This window comes from Leptonychotes weddellii, chromosome 11 (assembly GCF_054177405.1).
Source record: "Leptonychotes weddellii isolate Sample4059 chromosome 11, ASM5417740v2, whole genome shotgun sequence".
Lineage (NCBI taxonomy): Eukaryota > Metazoa > Chordata > Mammalia > Carnivora > Phocidae > Leptonychotes > Leptonychotes weddellii.
In genome coordinates this window covers 88113537-88132098 of record NC_138379.1, presented here as the reverse complement: position 1 = coordinate 88132098, position 18562 = coordinate 88113537, and the positions used below count along the sequence as shown (strand labels likewise).

The 18562-nt window shown below is 42.9% G+C and overlaps 1 long non-coding RNA gene across 2 annotated transcripts in view; it reads left to right on the top strand.

The window, feature by feature from the left end:
* LOC115943244 (uncharacterized) overlaps window positions 1-18265 on the top strand; it is a 114117-nt gene extending 95852 nt beyond the window's left edge. For both annotated transcript variants that reach the window (XR_014138943.1, XR_014138942.1), the window contains exon 5: window positions 17253-18265. This is a non-coding gene — a long non-coding RNA (uncharacterized LOC115943244). The remainder of the gene's footprint in view (window positions 1-17252) is intronic.
* Window positions 18266-18562: the final 297 nt, after the last annotated feature.

Below are 18562 nucleotides of genomic sequence, written 5' to 3'. Positions count from 1 at the left end.
ATCCCATGGTCACTTGTAGCTATGTGTGGCTACAAAGGAAGTTGGAAAGTGTGCTCTTTATTCTAGGCAGCTACATCTCCAGTAAAATCAGCCTGTTAGCAAACGGAAGGGGGGAATGGACAATAAAAGAAAACTAGCAGTCTCTGCTAGTCTTTTTAAGGGTAAACCATTTAAACCCTAGAAACAGAATGTATAGCCTCCAAATTTGGTGGGGGGAGTTAGAGGGAGAAGCATATTTAAAAGAAGGAAAAAAAAACTAGACTAATTCAATAGAAGATGGGAAAGAAAAAGAAAAGGAAAAATTTTGATAGGAAACACAAAGAGTGCAGAAACAATTCAAAGATATAAATAATCACAGTACTATGAATAAATAAATTCACTAAAATGCAGAGATTCTATCAAATAATTGGTCCATTTCATCTAAATTATTCAATTTGCAGGCAAAGAATTGTTCATTATATTCCATTATTATCCTTTTAATGTCCATGGGATCAAGAGTGATGGCCCCTCTTCCATTTCTGATATTAGTAATTTGCATCTTGTCTTTTCTTAGCCTGGCTAGAAGCTTATCAATTTCATTGATCTTTTCAAAGAAGTAGTCTTTGGTTTCATTAATTTTATTGTTTTTCTGTTCTCTGTTTTATTGATTTCTGCTGATTTTTATTATTTCTTTTTCTTTTCTTTCTTTTCTTTTTGCCTACTTTTTATTTAATTAATTCTTTTTTCTAGTTTCCTAAAATGGAATCTTAGATTATTGATTTTAGATCTTTCTTCTTTTCTAACATATGTGTTCAGTGCTATAAATTTCCCTCTAAGTACTGCCTTTGCTGAATCCTACAAATTTTGATGTTATATTTTCATTGAATTAAAAATATTTTCTAATTTCTCCAAAACTTCTTTCTTTGACCCATGTATTATTTAACTGGGTGTTGCATAATGTCCGTATTTGAGGGCTTACCAGCTCTCCTTCTGTTATTCTATTCTTTTAAATTTGTTAAGGTGTGTTTTTATAGCTTGAAATTTGGCCTATCTTGGTGAATGTTTCATGTAAACTTAAGAATTCAAATTCTGCTGTTGAATGAAATAATCTATAAATGTTAATTAGATTCAGTCGATTGGTACCACTGTTCAACTATATCCTTACTGACTTTTGACTGCTGTATCTGTCAATTACTGATAGAGTGGGATTGGTGTCTAACTATACATTTGTCTATTTCTCCTTGTAGGTTTATCAGTTTTTACCTCACATATTTTGATGTCCTGTTGTTAAGTGCATATACACTAAGGACTATAATGTGTTCTTGGAGAATTTACCCCGTTGTCATTATGTAGTGCCCCTCTTTCTCCCTGATGATTTTCCTTGTTCTGAAGTCTGCTTTAAGACAGAGGTCTTTATATTAGAGACAAAATCAAGATAAAGTTCTTTGCTATTTACTAAAGAATCAACTAAAGAAAATTTTACACAGAAAGACTGAAAAGACAAATGGTAAAAAGGCAAAACTAACCAAAAAGATCTGGTATAGTGATATTAAATATCAGATAAAATAGAATTTAAAGTATAATTCAGTAAAATTAACAAAATTAACAACTTTAACAAAATATAATTTAGTCTAAATAAAGAAGGATACTACATAATAATAAATATGATACTCCACCAAAAGATATAGCAAGCATAAATATTTATGCACCTACCAACTTAACCATAAAATACCTAACATAAAAATTGACCTGATTACAAGGAGAAATTAATAAATCTACAAGCATAGTGGAAGATTTTAATACACTCTTCTAGAAAGAGCAAGCAGATATGAAAGTTGTAAGAATATATAAATTTGGGGGCGCCTGGGTGGCTCAGTCGTTAAGCGTCTGCCTTCGGCTCAGGTCATGATCCCAGGGTCCTGGGATCGAGCCCCGCATCGGGCTCCCTGCTCCGCGGGAAGCCTGCTTCTCTCTCTCCCACTCCCCCTGCTTGTGTTCCCTCTCTCGCTGTGTCTCTCTCTGTCAAATAAATAAATAAAATCTTTAAAAAAAAAAAAAAAAGAATATATAAATTTGAACAATATAATTAACAGATTTAATCTCAAGGATGGATATATATATCCCTGTGCTTACAAATAAAGAGCATGTTTCTATTTTTCAAAAAGACATGAATCAGTTACAAAAAATGACCATGCACTAGTACTTGTTTTTCTGTTCAGAGAATATTAGACTCTAAAATGCTGGTTCCATGATTCCACAAGATCTGCTCTTAAATAGGAACAGGTAGTATCATTGCAGGAGTACAGATGAAGTTAGTCAAATTTAAGCATCCAAGGCTGCTCATATATGTTGTCTGAAGGGAACACAGACTCAGAAATGAAGCCTCCGAAAGAATTATCAACCTTTTCTGAAGAATTAGTATAATTTAAAACATGTTCTCTGATAATGCAATTAAGTAGGGAACATTAAGTATGTTTTTAAGCTATAACATTTCTTAAAAAAACAACACAAATCACAGTTCTTCTCACCATTCTCAGGAAGTAAGTCTTTAAGTCACTTTGATCCACAAGAATAGTCCTTTTAACAATCTAAATATCCATTCCTGAGTCATAACCATTTAACTCCATATTCTTATCCATTTTAAAACTTTTCTTCTTCTCTAGCTTAAGTCAGGAAATTGCCAAAGAAGCAGGGAAGTGCTGACTTCTCTCTCCTTCCACACTTTGCTCTCCTCTGTCTCTGCTTCCCTCCAGCTTGCCTCTGGGCATGCAGAGTTGGAGGTGGGAAGGAAAGAGTGAAGAGTAGAGAGGTTAAGAGTCAGGACACCTCTTCTTGACTACACAGACCTAACCTGAAGATGGTTATGGCAGATGCCCAGCTAACTACTTCCCCCTTAGGGCATTTTGTAGTCTCCTCAGATATGGTCCCAGTGGGGTCCTTGGAATGCAGAGTCCCCAACAAGGAATCTGAAATTCTCAGCAAGAAAAGCACTGACTCTTCTCAGTCAGATATTATAATTCCTCTTTCCTGGGCAACAGTGCCCCCCATCCTGAGGTCACATGGCTCCTCCACAGTCCTCTTGGGTGGGATTCAAAAGGGCCCATGGTCTTCCCTCTCTGTCATGAACCAGATCTGGTCCCTGAGAAGTGCTTACTCATCCTCACTCCACTGAGAGAGGAAGGACACCTAGTGCCACTGTTGCTCTCAGTGTGGCTGCCTCAGTCCGATCCAGCCACCGCCCTCCCGCTAGTTCTCATGCCCTAAATGTAGCAGGCATATTTCAAGGCACTTGCGTTCTTCTTTCAGGGCACCCTCTCTCTGGCTTGAAGAGACAGAAGCAGAATCCCTCTTGTTCTCCACTCCCAGAGGTGGGGTGGGTTCGGACGGGTGGAATGCACGGTTCTCTGACATCTCTACACAGACATCTTCTATTGTGTTGGCCTTGGACTTGACCCCTCTAAATGGATGATGGACAAAGGGTACCCAGATGAGTTATGTGCCACTATCTTTGAAAGTCTTGCATAAGCGGTCTAAACACCGTTTTGGAATCTGGGGCACTTGACCTTTTGCTCTGAGCCTTTGAAGCCAGAAAGAAGGCCATCTTAATAGCCTGTTACATGACCATCATTATTATTAAGCAATGAGACAAATAAATCTAGAAGGGAATCTTTGCCTTAATGAGTCTCCACTTCCAGAAACACGTATGACACATCTGCAAGGTATTCTTAGGTTTACTCACCTTAACTCCAAGGCACTCATGTTGTGAGAATACCAGGAAGTCATGGCAACAGGGAAGGGAGATCATTTGGAGGCAAGAGAAGATCTAGTCTTTTCATCTTTCCTCAAGTCAAAGCCCATAATTTTGAACAATTGGTTGGCATTTTGAGTTTACAAAGTGCTTTCTTCTTTTTTTTTTCATTTTATACTCACAGTGACCCCGCTGAGTCTGTGTTATTATCCCAATTTTTTTCTAAGAAGTAGTATATTGAAACTCAGAAGACTTAATTCTTATTTAAAGTTACACAACCAAAAATAAATAAAAAAATAAAGTTACGCAGCTGGTTCATAGCACAGGAGAACTTGAACTCCTGCCCTCTCTCCAGGAAAGGACACTCTAGGCTGCCTGCATAGGAGGCCCACACAGTTTTGGTTTCTTCTTACCAACAAGTTGAGATGGAGTAGATTTTCAGAGGGCAAATTCCAAAAGAGCAGGCTGAATACTCCTGCTAATAAAACCTATCATTCAAATCAAGAAGTTCCACTAGGTAATCACATATATATTTGGAACTGTATATTGCAGAGTCTCTTAGATATATGGTTTTCTAGGAATACATTTGTCATGTCTAGTGTCCTAGCTTGTTTCTGAGACTGGAGATAAGTCTCAGAAAATATTGGTCTAATAAGGGAGAAGCAGTAAGCAAAAAGCTCCAGATAGGGAGTGCTCCAAGTTGGGTTGGACACAAGTTTTGATTAGTTTGTGATTTATCACATGTTATAAAATATTTTCCCTGAATTTCATGGCCCCAGAGTCTTGTGACTACTTACAGCAATCTCCTTCCTGGCTGGAGCAGTGAGGAACAAGTAAGTGACCTCACCTGAGAGTGAGAGAAGGAATGCAGGATGGCATCACCAGTGTGGGATGAGACCGCCCGCCTCCCTGATGTGTCCCTAATAAATTATTTTGTCAGAGGACGCGTTCATGTGATGTGTAAGGCAGGCATCAGGACTATTGCTACTAGCCTATTCAGCCTGGAGCTTTTACTGATTGTCAGGCGAGTGACAACCAGGAATCCTTAGCCGAAGCAACAGAGCTTCTAGCTATCTTACCATAATTGTGCTTCTGTGTTTTATCAGAAAAGAAATCAATTTTTTGTATCTAATTTAATTCCAATTAGAGGAAGGGAATTCTATGAATCTATGTGGGAAACCACTTTTTTAAAGTTTTAGCTGCCCAGACCGCAGTCATTTATAAAACACCTCCAAGTAAAAATAAATGAGAGGTAGTTTGATCTCACAGGTATTCAGGGAGTTGATGCAGGCCCAACATACATGAGCTGGAAGCAATTAACTGAACTGCTCAGAAAAGGGAATTTCAAGTACTGAGCATCACAGAAACAGCCTGAGATTAAGCAACTGGGACTGTACCAAGGTTCAGGAGCCTTTCTCTCTGTGCGTCAGTTGTCCCATCTGCAAAATGGGACTGCCATGGAGACGAAAAAGCACGGGAATCAATCAGCTGTTTCATAAGGTTTCCTCAAAAGGTTGCAATTATGATTCTGTGAAATTCCCTGACTGAACCGAGGGAGAGAAAGGGGGAGGTATCCGGATCTTGTAAGAGGCAGTGACGTAGTGGGGGAATAGCTCGTAGGAGGGCTGCCTGGGTATGATGGCGGCGCAGCCACTCTCTGGACATGTGACGTGGTCAGAGAGATCACTTACTCTCCTCTGCCTCGGGTTTAGCACCTGTAAAGCCTCACAGGGTTGTTATAAAGACCGAAAGAGTTCACACATACAGTGTTAGAACGGAGCGTGGCACAAAGTAAGTACTTAGCAAGTATGAGCTGTTATCACTCTTCTTTCTCACTGCGGGAACATATTCAAGATGGCGGCAGAAAGAAGGCCCAGGCAGCATAGTGGTATCTGGACTATAAAAGTGAATTTCAGTTATATCTAAATATTTGGTTTGGCAAAAATCAGGATTTGATGCCCTACGACACACAGACACTGTGCTGGGCACTCTTGTGCATTATCTTTGATGTTCTCGCAATACTGCAGGGTAGATAGTAAGACAATTATTACTCTGATCATTTTGCAGACAAGGAAAGTGAAGTTAGAATAAGTCATCCAAACTCACACGGTAAGCAACAGTTTCACACCCACGTCCATTGAAGCTCCAAAGAGCCAGGGTCATTGCTCAAACCTGCTGTCTTCTCTGTAGGCCTGTGCAGGGCCAGGCACTCTGCAGGACGCTTGTCTCTTGCCAGCGCCTCTACCCCCACAGGCCTGCAGGGCGGGCATTAGCATCTCTACTTCTCAGAGGGCTAAACTGAGCCTTCTCCTTGACAGTGCAATGTGCTCACCAGCGACAGTGAGGTGGGAAGCATCTGACATTTTTCAGAGTAGGAGTTGAGATGGCAGTGCTGAAACACACTCAGATATATTTATTTCCAACCACCCCAACTGGCACTCTAGCACCTCCTTTTGAATAATGAGCCTCATTCAAGCTGGAAGGATGACTCATCGCCTGTCAGTGCTAACTGGTGAGGCTTGCGGACTGCAGCCTGAGGCTCCTGGAGATGGTCCAAGGATCCTCTCTCCTTAGTGCCAGGGGGACACCCACTTCCCCTTCCCGCATGGATGTGTCTTGGGGCTTAAATAAGTCCCCCCGCCACTTCCAGCCACCACCCTGCTTGGCCCCAAGAAGGCAACGCAAGAGAGATGCACACACAGCCTAATTACCCTAACTAATGGCCTGTCACAGCACAAGAGACCGTGAAATTTTTACCTAGGGGTGAGCGCCCAGGCTTGCATGTTTATTTTTAATTATAACATCTCATAAAGTTACAAGAAGTTGGAATTTGCCTTGCTGTGACATTTAGGAATCCCAAATCCCCTTGTGTTCTGTTTATTTTGGGTGAGTCTTTTCACTAGGCATGCTCCCCAGCGGAGCTGACCATTTGTGGTCATCACACATGTCTTGTTTGCTTGGCTCCCGCCAAGAGGCGGCCGGCTGCGATCTCTGGTTGTCTGTATCTGTTTGGAAGGTTCGGAGGCAATGGGCGTCATGGCAGAAACTGTGAGCTCTGCTCTCGACCTGCTTGCGAACTTGTGTGGTCCTTGTACTTCCCCGGATCTTTCGGATGTGGTTTTGAGGTGATGGCTAAAATGGATGATTTCTAAAGATGTTGAGATAATCTAATCTATCCTGTGGCTCTAGAAACATCCACACCTGAGACTTGCCAAGGGGAGGCTATTCTGTTTAAAATCCTGCAGAGAGAAATATTCCCCAGCCCCTCCCTCCCTGGCCTTTCACAGTTAAGACATTCCTGGAGTTGACAGGCTTTCTCATAATCAAGGTTCTTTCTTAAACATTCTCTTGTTAACACCCTTTCCACAGCATTATCTATGGTTTTCATAAAGTCTGAGCCTATTTATTATCATCAACCTGTCCTTCTGGGTTTTCTTTTCCTCCAGCTCTCCCCACTTCAGCTTTCTCCTAGCCTGGAGTCAGCTTCATTACTTGCTCATGCATCCAGAAGATACTTAAGACTTGTTTCTCTTAAGAGGCTGCCCTGTGCTGAGGTAAATGGAACATTTCTCAAAGAGTGTTCCTTGGAACACCAGTGACCATGAATATGAAGAAGTAAGTGCTCTGAGAAAGAGCTCCATGGTAAGATACATTTTGGAAGTGCTGGGCTGAATAGAATGAAAGAAGCATCTCTAGCCTAAGAAGCTGAGATCCCCTTCTTTGCCTGTTCAAGCTGTAAGATCAGGAAACCAGGGACAGGAGAACTGCCTGTCCCTGCATAGTTACCTCACCTTACACATAAGAGAGGAAAGTGAAAGACATTTTCTCCATCTCCCCCCTGGGCCAAACCCCATCACATGCAAGGGACATCATGGAGGAATGGACACAATCAAAGACTTTGGAGGTAAGTCAATTCCCAGCCTTGCACTTTCTCTTTGTGTGATATTAGGTGAATTCTCCCTCCACGTTCTGTAACCTTATCAATGGACTAAAGCTAAAAATACTTGCCTCGCAGGGTTGTGGTGAAGAATAACTGAGAAAAAAAACAGAAATAAAGAACCTATGATCACTCAGACAACTCCAATACGATCAGAACTGAAATCTAAGCCCCCTAATGACCATCCGGGTCTCCTTTCCCCATTTGAAGATGGGGTTGACTCCGCCCTTCTCATCAGAGTCCCTCCTGTCCTCACTTCCTACACAGAGGTGGTGTCCAGACCAGCCAGACAGGCCCATTTGAGGGATGCAAAGCCTGACTTTGGATGGCATTGACGGCCAGTCCTTAACACAGGCAGGAAATTCTGTGGCTGGGCAGCTTGTCGGTAGACCCACAGCCCGTAGAGACTCTGGAAGTGGAAGATGGCGGGTGTGCTCTAGAAAGTGGAAAGGAAGTGCTCCCATTCCTGATGTTGGCAGACAGAGCTGCAGCGGTCATCCTGGCTCTGGGAGAGACAGGGTGTCCTCTAGGGACCAGTCAACACTCATTCACCCCCTCCAGTCTTTAAATGAGACGGAAACTGGCAGTCCTCAAACTTGTTTTACTTGGCTTCCTCAGTGGTTTTGAAAACTCATGTTAGTTGCCAGGAGTTTAAAGCTTAGAGAATACATATAAAAATTCAGGTCTACGGTGTTTGGTTTTTTGTTTGTTTGTTTGTTTTTGTTTTTGTTTTTAATCTAAGTATTCCTACATAACAGCAATTGCCCAGGGTAGATGCAGTCCCTTAAGAGATGGCCAGGAGATCTGTTCTCCCACCTTCACCCTTCCCTCCCATTATACCTTATCTTCTGAATGTGTGCCTCAGTGGCTTTTCCAGGTACCAGAGTTTGAGCCCAATTCATTTAACAAAGGCTGTACCAGGTACTGTGCTAAATGCTAGAGGTACAAAACAGACTAATGAGGGAGAAAGATATGCAAACAGCAGTAATAGCAACTAGGTGCTCTAACATTTACAGACAAAGGGCTATGGAAATCCAGAGGTGGGGAGGGCTAATGGCCTAACAATAATAACACCTATGATTTATTGCGTGCTTACCGTATGCCCAGCACTTGGCCTCCCCGAGGAGTCAGGGATGCTTCTCAGAAAGTTTTCCCTTCAAGAGTAAGAAAATTGTCAGCTGGAGAAAAACATTTCAGACAGAAATGCATTATCCAAAGCCCTGTGAACTAGCCAGGAGAGTTCAGTGAACAAGTGAAAATACGTGCCTGCAGCCTGAGCTGTACAAGGGGCCGGGGTGCGGGAAGGGCCATAAACTTCATCTGGGGTTTGAGGGGACCCGAATTCTATTCTGCAGCCAATGGGAAAGCATCTGAATTTTAACGGGCTCCTCCACAGTCTTTCCTGAGTGCCAGCTTAGAGAAGGGTATAGGGTCAAGAGTCCTGAAAAGGAGGGACAAGGGATGGAGTCACCACTCTTTCTGGACCTTTGGGCAGGGGGATGCTGGGGTGCTTTAGCCTGGGGTGGTCCCCGCTACCCTCCACCCACCCCTCCTGTAGGATATGTTCAGGGAATTCAAAGTGGCATATAGATTAGTCCAAGTCCAAGATAATGAGGAAGGTAAAGCTGGTGCCAAGCATACTGACAATGCTTTTGAAACCCAAGTGTGATTCTGTTGGTCATCCCCCTCTCCCCCAGAGGAGAGATCTGAGTCTTCCTTAACACCAATGAACAGACATCTTTCCTCTCAAAGCCAGGCACAAATACCTTTCACGAACATGTGCTTCCATTGTTGCTCCATCCAGCATCTCTATTTTTCGTTAAATCTTCCTTCCTTTGTGAATCATTTCTTTTTTGGCAACACCCATTTACACTAATATGCAGAGGGGTCACAGGGCAGGTCGGGGGCCACTCTGCCATGCAGATTATTTAGAAGAAGCAACACGAGAGTCCTTTGGGAAATTCTCACATGGAACTAAATCAGAAAGTAATATCCTGTTTTGTCTGCACTCTGCACTAGTCTTCGTGTGTCCTGTAGTGGAATCCTGGAGTTTCTCCCCGTTGGTTGAAAGATAAACAAACCACTGGCTCCCAGCCCTACCCTAGAGCTGTTCTAAGGAATTACACTGAAAACAAAGTGTCATCAAAACCAAACCAAAAGATGGAAACAAAATCTTAACCGAGAGTTCTCACTAGCTGTTGATTTCAATTCTTGGAGCAAAAATTTCGATTTTTTTTCCATGAAGGACAAACCTTTATATCAAGATTAGTTGACTCCCAAACTTTTCGTTTTAAGAAGATCCCCTTTTCAATGTCGAATAATTTCAAGAACTCCTCAGAATACTGTCAGTATCAAGCAGTTGAGGAAAAAATACAACAAAAATCCACTACTAATTCAGTAAGACTTTTTAGAGGAATTTTAATTTTATTGATCATATCCATGCTTTTACCTGCCCATTGAAAGGTAGCAACACGCATAGCCAAGAGGTATCGCTCTTCTGTTCTGTCTCAAGTATCAGCAGCAGTTACTTGGAAAGCACATTGACTACGGAGGCCTTTGCAAGAATTCTTTCCCACACTCCATCCCCAATGGGAGTCATCCACCGGGGAGAGGCTTCAGAAGAAACCAGCCCTGCTCACACCTTGATCTTGGGCTTCTAGCCTCCAGGACTGTGAAACAAGTCTCTGTGGTTGAAATCCCCCAGCCTGTGACACTTTGTTATGGTGGCCCGCGGAGACTAACACATTCCCTATTTTACAGCTGACTGATCTTAGGCTTATAATGCATTTTTGACTACATATCCTTATGCCAAAACCACTGGCGTTTTACACCAAGCACCTCTCTGGCTGCATCTTTCACAATCCATTCCTGCTTTCCACCCCACCAGCAGCTCTCCCGACTTTCACACTTCACACACTCACTCACAGCACCCAGCCCCCTGGAGAGTCCTGCACTCACAAGGTTCATTACCTGATGCCTTTGTATTTATCTTCTTTACCTGGAATGTCCTCGTGCTCTCTTGTTTATTTGGGGAGTTCCCTTTAATCCTTCAAAACTCAGCTCAGAATCATGACCTCTGAGTAGGCTTCTTCCCTGGCCTCTTCTGCCCAATATTTAATAACTCCCTCTGCTATATTCTGAACACAATTACTTATTGCACTTACGGTGGTACTTTACTTTCCCAAATACTGAGCTCTTCTGTGGACTGTGTCTGACTCATCTCTGTAGGCCCAGGACCTAGCACAGAACCTGGTACACATCAAACACTTCATAGATGCTTATTGAATCGAACAAGTAATTGGATAGGTTGTCATCAAATAAATTCACATTTTTACAAGCATTGTATGTGCAGCAAACTCTGAAGTTGGAACATGAACGTGGATCTTTTCACTGGAAATTACATTGATACAGCATGTAACTACTTACCAGACACTTTTACTATTATCAAATATATATGGCAGGTACTGAAAGTGACCTTAGATCCTGGATCAAGCATCTTCATTTGTAAAGGAGAAAATTTAGTTGAAGAAATTTATCCAAAGTCCCATAGCCAGGCAAATGGGCAATGCAGAACTAGAACACAGATACTCTGACACCTGACCCAGTGCTCTCCCACTTATCCAGATTCTCATCGTTGTTTCAGGCCTAGATCAGATCTCAGCTCCTCCGTGGAGCTCTTTCTGATTGCTCCACTCCATGCTAATGCCCCCCTTCTCTGAAGTTACCATTAGTCAGACCTATGTTGGCTCTAGATCTTGCTCCCTCAAGCTCCGTAGGTCTCTTTTCAGAACAAGTTCTAAAGTCCAGAAGACTTAGATCAAAATCCCAGGTTCTTATCCTCCAACACACACACACACACACACACTTGCATACTGACCCAGAATCAACTGAGGTACAGACTTCCATGAAAAGAGATTTCTGGGATGATGATCTCTCCATTCTGTCAACCTAATCCTGAACTAGTTCTTCCTCCAGATGGGTAAATACAGGTTTTAATATGCCTCCTTCTGATGGAGCACAAGGTCCAACATTCTCAAAAGTAGAGTCCATTGGAAAGAATATTTAAGTGCTCCCGGAAATTTATGCCCTTCAGGTCCATCTCTCCACTTAAAAGTGGAGCAGCTAGCCCAGGCTTCTCTCCTCCATGCCTCTAGGCAGGTATCCCGTATTGGGAATTGATTCATGGGGGCAGTTCAAGTGGGCAATCTCCTGTTTTTCCCACTCCACCAACAAAACCACAACATATCTCCTACGCAGGAGACTTTCTGGATCACCCCATCCTCCAGGAACACTGAACAACACTGCCCTTGGCAGGGGAGGTGAGACATCCTTGTGATCTTTGCCCACCACTTTCTGAAAGAAGGAGTGAGAACTTGCAGGACCAATTCCGTCTTCAGGCAAGATTTCTTATAAAAATCTATGTTCAGAGAAAGAAAGTACGATTAATCAGTCCACCATAACATAAGCAGTAAGAATTTTGCAGGGGCAGTTCAACAACTAGATATATTTGTTTTCCAAGAACTGTATTTAGTATAGCCAGAAATAAATGTGAAAGTAGCTTGAAGTTTACCTAGATAAATTGTCATTGCTTTTAAATAAACAAATATTAATTCTCTCATTCTCCCCTTAATATCTTGAGTGGAGGACAGGGATGATTACTGATATTTCCTTCATACCTTTAGCATACACATACTTTACAGTAGGCATTTGGCCCTCAAAAACCATCTGTTGGACAAAAAAAAAAAAGGGAATGAATTGATCAATGAATTTTGTTAAGTTGCTCTTGCTTCTATCATCTCTCTTTATCTAATTTCATATTCATCATAAAACAATTTCCTAAGTTGCTAGATCAACTGTTCTGCAGTGCAGCACTTAGCATTTCCCTGGTGGATCCATGAGCAATACCAGTCTACTCATTCTGATTTTCCCAGTCTTTAGCTTTATTTCTGAGTATGTCTGATGGTCGACACTACTAATCTGTTTTAAGACTGCTGGGTTTAGAGGCACCTGTGTGGCTCAGTCGGTTAAGCGTCAGACTCTTGGTTTCAGCTCAGGTCATGATCTCAGGGTCCTGAGAGTGAGCCCCCATGTGGGGCTCCATGCTCAGTGGGGAGTCTGCTTGGGATTCTTTTTTTTTTTAAAGATTTCATTTATTTATTCATGAGAGACAGAGAGAGAGAGAGAGAGGCAGAGGGAGAAGCAGGCTCCCAAGGAGCAGGGATCCCAATGTGGGACTCGATCCCAGGACCCTGGGATCATCACCTGAGCCAAACGCAGATGCTTAACCATCTGAGCCACCCAGGCGCCCTCTGCTTGGGATTCTTTCCCTCTGCCCCTCCCCCAACTTGCGCACTCGGTCTCTCTCTCTCTCTCTCTCTCAAATAAATAAATCTTAAAAAAAAAAAAAAGACTGCTAGGTATTACTGCAGTGATAATAATGATAAGAGTTAGCATGAATAGTCTCAGATCCTGTGTGCCAGACACTATGCTAGCTATTTTACATCTAGTATTTTACTTAATTTTCCATACGCTCTAGAAGGTAGGTTCTCTTATTTTCTCCTTCTTAATCTTAAGGACAAAGATGTTAAATTACTGGCTAGCAAGTGAATAAGCCCTCCCTTGAACTCAGAGATCTTGTGTTCTCTCTCTCTCTTTGATTCTAGAGTTTAAGCTCTTGTTCATTGTGCTATACCCATCTCAGTAACAGCAAAATATAGGTTCACAGAACATAATGTCCTAGGCCTATGAAGTATATGCTATATAGATCCACCTTCAAAAGCCCTACACTTTCTGTGTAATTATTTAATAGCACTTATGGCCTTTGGCCAAGCCACTTACACTTCTTTGCCTACACGCCATTCTGATGCATAGTCCATGCTCATTTATTAGGATGAATGTAATCCCGCCCTATAAACCTCAGTGATACATTAACTTACACCCTTGAGTTCTTCAATATGGATCACCAGCTTGTCTAATCCTAAGAACTCTATCTTTGAAAAAGAATTGCCAAACCCCATTACCAAGGATATCTTCTGGTTTAAAGCCATTATTCATTCATTCTGGAAAATATTCAAGAAATTTAATCCAAGACTTTGTAGGAAAGAAATGAATTGATGTTGTGTCTCTTATGGGCATCATCCATTATAATGTGGTGAGTTTCATTATTACATTCTTACTTGATCCCACACCAAGTAAGAAGTTCCAGATAAGCTTCCAGATGTCATGGAAAGAAAGCATTACAGAAACTTTCTGGTGTTTGTTGTTGTTGTTGTTTTTAATTTTTCCCTCGGCATTAGGTGCCTTCACATACAGCAGACAATGTTGTTAAGCTTCACTGTTACCATATAGCATTGTTTTCATCACTGATTAATTATCATTTCTCTGAAAGTGCTAAGTTCTAGAATTTAGAGAACTATTAATTTTGAAGAGAGCAGTGACAAATCATAGATGACATCCGTTGTTTTCCGTTTTCTCCAGCCAATTTTTCTTTGTTAAGAGCCAACTACTACCAGTCGAGGAGTCTACATATCCTGTCACTTTCCCAAATGAAATTAATTCCTGGTCTAGAGGTTGATGGATAATAAAATGTCCTAAACAGGACATTTTTTTAAAAGGACATTAAAAAAAAAAGAACAGATTTAAAAAAAAAAAAAAAAGGAACTGGGTGGCTCAGTCAGTTAAGTGTCTGCCTTGGGCTCAGGTCATGATCTCAGGGTCCTGGGATCGAGCCCTGAATTGGGCTCCCTGCTCAGCGGGGAGTCTGCCTCTCCCTCTCCCTCCCCCCACTCGTGCTCTCTCTCTGTCTTTCTCTCTCTCAAATAAATAAATAAATAAAATCTTAAAAAAAAAGGAACTGGAATGTCAGCAAAGCAGAACAATTTGTTTGTGATCACTGAGAATTGACTGCCACGAAACAAGGGGAATTGAATATTGGAGTACGATGTTTCAAAAATGCACAGAAACCCCAGCTCTTCCGAGAGTGCTAAGATTGAATCTTACAGATCAAATGAATTTTTCTAGAAATGCTTGAGTATAAGAGAGAATTATGATTAATGTTAAGGTAGCATAAAATTAGCACTGTCATTTCTGCCTGGATTAATTCTTTCTTAAACGCATTGTTGTGTAAGATCCAGGAAACTGCCTGCCTGGACAGTATCCACATGCGGCTGCAGCCTGTGCCTGGATCCCTGGGTAGTTACTTGCCCTCTTTCCAGCGCTGGAGGGGGTTAGGACCTGGACCGAGACAGAGGCTGCCCAGCCATGCAGGGCCCGGGGTGGCGAGTCAGGAGAGATAGGCCAACAGAGGCCCTGCTGGAGGATTGACAACCCCAGCCCCTTGCAAATGCATGCTGGTGGAAGACCTCAGCCATCTTTCCATTTTCCTCCTTCTTCTCTGAAATCCCTTTATTGAACTGTTACTGTTCATCCTCTAGATAAAAAGGCAAGATGCACAAAATTAAGGAACATGGGGAAAATGACACACATTCTAGAATTTTATACAGTTCTGTAGTTCTAATTTCTCAACTTCCATTTTCAAAGCATGCTCAGTAACCTCTTTCAGATCATTTCACAGACTAGTCATTAGATATTAGGTCCATAACTGCTGGGAGGCAATTCTCCATGGGTCTCTTGCATGTCTGCACATCTTGCAAGGAGAGGCATTGACTATCCTTTGTTCTTTCTGGGCCACCTTTTAAAGGGTATGTGTCCAGCAAACAGCCTTGGAAAAATGTCTCCCTCCAGAGCAAAGGGCAGGCATGCTTACTGCTCATTAAAATAGATACCGCTTTAAAAAAATAAAATAAAATAAAATACCGCTCATGAAGAAAAAAATTTGTAACTATGTGTGGTGACCGATGTTAACTAGTTGTAGTGATCATTTCCCAATATATACAAATATCAACTCATCACGTTGTATTCCTGGAACTAATATGTTGTATGTCAATTATATGTCAATTTTTTAAGTGTGAAAAAAACTAAATCATTGATAAGATTAGTTGAGAAGACCCTCCGTAGTTGCACAGGACCCTAGTGAAGTGCAGTCATGGGAGCCTGGGAGGGAACACAAGGTTAGGGGCCTTTCTCTGAGCCTGCGTTTTGCAGATTTTAATTATTCATGTGTGATATCTTTAAAACACTTGTATTATTAAAAAAACAACAAGACATGGGCTCCCTGAGCTCCAGGTCCCTCCCCATAAGGAAACCTATGTGCACAGGCATCTGTTTGGCCCCATCTGCGTGACCCCCTTGCGACTTGAGCCAGGTGAACGGACGCACATGCGTAAGGGCTCACGCCTCTTGCTGGGCCGTCCCTCACCCCTCACCCCGCACTGCTCATTGGGCCCTTGCTGGGCCGCCCTTTCTACCTCCTACCAGCATCCAGAAAACCGGCAGGCTGACTCGAAAGGGTAAAATCTTAGAGCTTTCACAGTTCTTGGCAATAGCCTGGCGGCTGGGACGCAGAAGCCGCTGGATAAATGGTGGCCTCCTCACGTCAGCTGCCCTCCTGCGTGTCCTGGTGGGGGCTGGTATTTCTGGGGTCTACTTCCCAGTCAGCCTCCCAGTGTGGTTCTTTCCTCTCCTCCCTGCCCTGCAGGCTGGTCCTTTGCGTCTTTTTAGTTAAGGAAGACATCTGCTTTGATCCCTCATGTTTTGTCCACTTCACGGGATCTCTTGCCCTCCTACAGGCCTCTCAGGCTTCGCCTGTTGGAAGTCCTATCATTATGTGTAGTACCAACCATATCTGGTCTCCCCTCTGGTTTCCAGCTTCTCTGCCCTCCATGTGGCCCTCCTCCATCTGCCCCAGATCCAGGAGGAACATTTCAGTTAGCCATGCCACCAGAGGCCCTTGGTGCCGCCAAAGGGGTGAGCGTTCCTGCCTATGACGCAGAGGCTATTCTCCCCAGGCTACAGCTTGCAATAAACATGGTCCCTTACTTTCTTTGTCCTTTGTATTATTTGCTGACTAATATGTCTTTCCCACTGGCCCATAAGTGTTTGGAGAGCAGGATGTCACACTCCTTTATACATGCCCCTTACAGCCTAGTGCTTTTACAAATAATAGTCACTAATGAAAATGAGTTTTAATCTTACCTATAGAATTAGTGCAGGCATATAAAATCATTACTATCTGTGACCTTCGCAAAGAAAAGAGGAGGGCCATTCTGTCACACAGGCCTTTTTGTCTCCCTTGCCCTTCCTCGCATCGCTATTGCGATTGCACCTCCCCTGCTCACACAATCCTTTGGCAAGAGCTAGAGAAGACGGCTTTGTGGCTGAGGCACTATTCTGGAGAAGACTCGGAAGCAGGAGTGGAGTCACCAGATGAGCGGGATGGGAGTTCTGAGCGGCCCTGGAGGAAGCCCATGGTCGGTGGAGGAAAGCAGTGAATCGAGGATGGTGGGGGGGTGGGGAGCGGCAGGGAAGAGCTCTCAGACACACCACGCGAGGGTGTGCAGACAGTGGGACAGACTTTAAGTGACGAGGAAGGCTCCAGGCTCGCGTTCAATTCCTGTGGGACGAGGGCAGCTGGGATGGAGTGACGGCAGCACCAGGAAGACCTTACTTAATCTAGCTTTTATTCTCCAGGGCTTCTCGGGGCAGAAGAGTGACCGTGGAGGGAGAGGGCCTCAGGAAACTAGAGTGCCCTCTGCTCTGCTCCTACCCTTCCCCCACCCTTGGCCTTCCAAGTAGGTTCACCTGGCCAACCAAGCCCAAACCCTGCTGTTCCCCACTTTCTCTCCAAGAGAGTGTCAGGCTGCAAGAGCAAAGTAGGGCCCCGGGAGAAGAGCTGCTCCTTCCGCTGCACTGCTTTTCACATGTTGGAGATGAAGTCGCGGGGCGTGCACAGCATCTTCATCGTATTTTCTGATGTACCTGGCACAAATGCCAAAGACAGCTACAAGTAATTGCTCTCCAAGCTCCAGTGAACTAGAACATCTTCATTTAAATCATGCATAGCCTGGAATTCTTTTTTTTAAAGGAGAGAAAGATGACTTTATGTGGAGTTGCTAGGCAGCCAGGCGCTCGGGGAGCTCAGCCGTACATGCAGCTTTGCAGAATCTCAGCAGGAAGGCACAGTGTCCTCTTCAAAAAGCTCTCCTTATGCAACACTCGCAAGCTTCCACCACATCCAAAAATGTAAGCTCCTCTTGTTTTTAACTACCCACCATTCCCACACCCCGTTAACCAGAGATAAACCAGAAGATGATTTGTGTTACCAGCTCCCCTGCACCACTGAGGGGCTTGATGCAGCCCAATCTTTGGGCAGAACTCTGGTCAAAGTACGGGAAGAAATGACCTTTTAAAGCGTTTCGCTTCTTGCCTTACATGAACATGGAGAAATTTTGGAAAATGCAGAGAAGCATGAAAATTAATAAAAAAAGAAAAAGGGCGCCTGGGTGGCTCAGTCGGTTAGGCGACTGCCTTCGGCTCAGGTCATGATCCTGGAGTCGCTGGATCGAGTCCCGCATCGGGCTCCCTGCTCAGTGGGGAGTCTGCTTCCCCCTCTGACCCTCCCTCCTCTCATGTACTCCCTCTCTCTCATTCTCTCTCTCTCAAATAAAAATAAATAAAATCTTTAAAAAAAATAAAATAAAATAAAATAAAAATAAAAAAAGAAAAATATGATAATCCCACAACTCAGAAAAATCAATGGTAATTATGGTGATGTTTCCTTCTATAAAGATATGTAACAAAACTGGCATCACTAAATACTCAGGATTTAACACAATGCCTAAAAAAAAATAGTTGGCACTTGTACCCAACAAATGATTTTAATGAGTGATTTTATGTCAGTTTTTTCAATGAATATTATATATAGGAGTATTTTCACAGTATTAAAGATCTTTAATGTTTGGTTAATATTTTGTCATATATATGTATTATAAATAATCTAC